Genomic DNA, 4,294 nt, shown 5'->3' with positions numbered 1-4,294 from the left:
ACACTATTAGACTTCCAACTCCCATTGGCTTACTCAAACCCCGATTACACGGGAGCAACCACAAGAAGATTTTATGGAGAAAATTATTGCTAACTAAGGACGAGAATAAGCGTACGGTGATACGAATATATAAGTAGAGACTTGAACCCCAAGTAACCATGAAACCATAAAAATTAAAATAAAGAGAAGGATTGGCAATCAATAAAATATTGCTTACCAACTAGGGTTCGTAAGGATTATACACAGAACACAAACAAAAAGAATTTGCAGCACCAACATAACTTTATTATTTTGTTTCAACTTTAATAGAAATTATTCCATGTTGTCATCAACGTATTAGTTTAACCACTGATCATGGGGATGTCATAGTAAAAACCGATAACTTTCATATTAACAAGACTGTAAGTTCCAAAGTGTCATGTTAGTCGCAACCTATAAAATATACAATAATAGAACTCAAGAACACTACAGGCGTGTGGCGTCATATTGCTCAGAAACAATAAGTAAACTACGTGCAGTAGAGTATTCCAGATGATCCAAGTGGATATTGGTGGCCATCTGCCAACTCCACCTGGACCCCCACCATTGCTTCTTTAAGTTTTTCAGTTTCCCTAATTGTAGCATAGTTTACTATTTTTAGCATTTTTTGGGTCCTAAACTTCTGGAGCCGTTTTGAGGCCCTAAACGACATTTTTTGGAAATCTACCGCCAGTGATTTTTTGTCCAAAGCTATCCTTTTTGTCATAGTCCTTGGAGAGATCTTTCAAACGGAATATCATGTGCATCAAACAGAGATAATATGACCAAGTCGCGACCCTGGGAAGTTGGTTGTCCAACTCACCCCAACGGGGCCCATAAACTCTTGGTGTTACATCTCCTCGGGTTAGGGTTTTGGTTGTTTAGGGTTTTCTCTTATTGTTCAATAATAAAAAGGCCCTTGAGCCTCATTTTAAGGCAGTTCAGAGGCATGTAGCCGCCACATCTCTTCTCAGAGATAAGCTACCATCGCCCTAGCTGGTTTATTTCCATTCCTGTTTGTAAGCATATTTCAGTATTTTACATTAATGAAATGAAGTATTATTTCCACTGCATCTCTGTGTTTATGGTTATCTCTATAATTTGTTGCGTTCCTGTTTAAATCTAGATCAGTGGTATCAAAGCGATCTGTTTTTTTCTATGTTTTTCTTTTCATGTCCCCAACGAGGTCAGGATATAAGGAGTTAGGGCTTGAACAAGTCGAACCTTTGCAAGACTAGCCTTGCAAATCCTGACGACCTCCCATGGCGGATGAAAAGAAAGATGAGGGGGCAGGAGATCCAATCAAAATCTTGCTCGAAGAATCCCTCGAGCGACAAAGGAACGCGATGATGGACAGATTTTCCCAGATCCTTCAGCGGCTACCCAGGGGCGACGCATCGGCTTCCAATAGCTACTCTGGAAACGCCACATCGTTTAAGGTACAAGTTAATTTTGATATCCCCATATTCGAGGGTCAGATAGACACAGATGCAATCGATAAATGGTTAAATCTGCTAGAGGATTATTTTTTTGTTCATGATTTTTCCAGTCGGGAAAAGATTATTTTTGCTCTTCTCAAAGCAACCCCCCACATCAAGGATTGGTGGGAAACCTACTGCGAGCAGAAGGATGAAAGTACAGGCTCACTATTTTCAGCCGCACCTACTTGGAATTCATTTCGGGATGCCATCAAGGAGCAGTACTACACTATCGGAAGCTATGAGGATCAATACATAAAGTGGACCACATTGCGGTAGGGAAGGGACCAAGATGTGCCGAAGTTTACCAATATTTTCCATACCCTTCGCACAAAGTTAGGTATCAAGGATACATAGCAACATTTGGTACTCAAATACCGTGGTTGCCTGCACAAGTACATCCAGGAAGAAATAGAATTCCTGAACATCTCCTCGCTCGGCACTGCATACTGATATGCCGTCAAGGTCGAGCAAAAGTTTAAACAGAAGAAGCGAGACTTTGGATCTGCGAATCCGAAGCAAGGGAAATGTGCCCCCAAACCACAGAACAAAGGACAAAGCCAAGGCGGGGCGGCCCAAGACAACTTGCCGAAGCTGCAAGCAAAGAATAGCGCTGCGAAGCAAAAAAGGGACACGAGAAAGTGGTGTGAGTTCCATAAGAGCTCCACTCACAACCCAAGTGAGTGTTGGGCCAAGCAGTCACTGGTGGCTGAGCTACTGGCTTCAAAATCAGATGCATGTTCCGACTCTGAGTTAGAACCTGACAAGGGGAATGATAAAGGGAAGTATATTATCGATGCAGAGCCCAACGCCACCATTGCCACAATGAAGATCCAGAAGGAGGAACGTGAAGATCCAGAGGAGGAGGAGCACCTCTTCCACTCCCAGATGTGGGTAAAGGGCTCCCTGCTACAGTTCATTGTTGATAGCGGGAGCCAAAAGAACCTCATTTCAGTAGAGGTCGTGAAGCGGCTGGGCTTACCGACCACAACACATCCACATACCTGCAATAGTTCCATTTGAATATCAAGTATAAGAAGGGAAACACCAATACTGTTGCAGATTGCCCCAGTCGACCACCAATCATGGCATTAACCATCATGCTCAACTCTTGTGGGCACGGGACTTCTGATTGGCCACTTCTCTACAAAAGCGACTCGGAATTCGACCACACATACCAGACACTCTTTGAGGGTCAACATGTTCCAAATTTTCACCTCCAAGATGCCCTGTTATGCCACTTGGGTCACCATTGTGTTCCCTCAAGCGAGCGTGCCAAGATGATTTGGGAAGCACACTACAGTCGGGCTACTGGGCATTTCGGGGTCGAGAAAATAGTGGCAGTACTTCATAAGTATTTCTATTGGACGAATCTTCGACTGGATGTCGAGAAGTACATCAGATCATGCACTGCCTGTGCGTTATCGGGAAAACTAGTGTCCATTCAGAGCTGCTAGTCCCACTAAGACAGCTAGCTATCTTAGAAACAAACAGATTAAAGTTGTGTTTTCCTTTATGAGATATATATGAGAGAGAAGCAAAGAGCGCCAACCTCAGTATTTCGCTAGTCTCCTTGCTTGTTTCCTCTCTCCTTTCATAGAGCTTTCACCACTCCTTTCTCGCTTGTCCCACTTCAAAGAACACCTGTAGATTCAAGGCAGAAAAATACCATCAAAGTGTAGAGATCTATAACCATAAATAATGTAGGATCAGATGTACATTAACCATATAAATGCATACACAAACAAGAGATATACAAGCATATGGAGGAAAACTCAAATAGCTTTATTGATAGAAGTAGTAGAAGAGAGGATTACAACCACGCTATCTGATCCCGCATCATCCTCCCAGCATGAAATCCCTCTTCACCTCATATAAAGTAAGATCACCCAACAATGTCTTCAAAGAGAAAGCAACAGCAACTCCTTGCAAATTACAAAATTCCAGCCCCTGGATCTCTTGGATGAGGGATCCATATATAGATGTTTATAGGAGAGTGAGTCAACTTCTGGGATTTTGATTAGTGTCATTTCACTGATAGTTCTCGGTTCCACTTGGAGATTTCAGATCTCTTACTCATCCCTGGGTGAATTCAGAGAGGCAAGTGTCATATGAGCAGTTTCTAGAAGATTCTCTATGTTTCCACCTAGCACACTGCTTCTGCCATTTGTCTGCTCTCACTCATCGCACCCTACAGAAGGGCTTTCCAGTATGCATCGCACCCCCCATGTGTAATAGGTGAGATGCATCGCACCCTATGCATGGAGTAGTCTGTATGGTCCAGTTTTGACAAGTTCTGAGTAGTTTTTCATGGAGAACTTCTGGTAGATGATGTAATCAGCTCACTTTGTTCCTTTAGGATATGAAACAACACTTTTATGGGTTTTAGAAGCCCTTGGTTTATGGAAATATGTGATTGGGGTTGCAGTGCCCAAATATGTCTATAACAGTTACCCACTAAAGCATGAGGTCATAAATCTTTTGATGTCGGGTGAAATGCTTTATAATGAGGATCCCAGGTTTTTCGAACTGGAAGGTGACCTATAATAAGATACAATACAATACATTATCTTCATAATATTTTCATGATCTAGCTGAGGTGGGCATTCCCATGCTCAGCTTTATAAATTCATATTCATGTACATAAGATAGACAATTGTCTGTGTGGTAGACTGATGATTCTAGTAGAGCCATCATCCTTTAGTTTGGATGATTATCTGTGCAGTAATGATGTACATTTGATGTCTTTATTTTCCTGAATATATTGCAGCCCAGATGGATGAAACTAGATCCGGGGT

Source organism: Pinus tabuliformis, chromosome 2_1, assembly GCF_031772625.1.
Source record: "Pinus tabuliformis cultivar Carrire ecotype Pingquan chromosome 2_1, CPIR1, whole genome shotgun sequence".
Classification (NCBI taxonomy): domain Eukaryota; kingdom Viridiplantae; phylum Streptophyta; class Pinopsida; order Pinales; family Pinaceae; genus Pinus; species Pinus tabuliformis.
Note: the sequence above shows the minus strand (reverse complement) of the source record.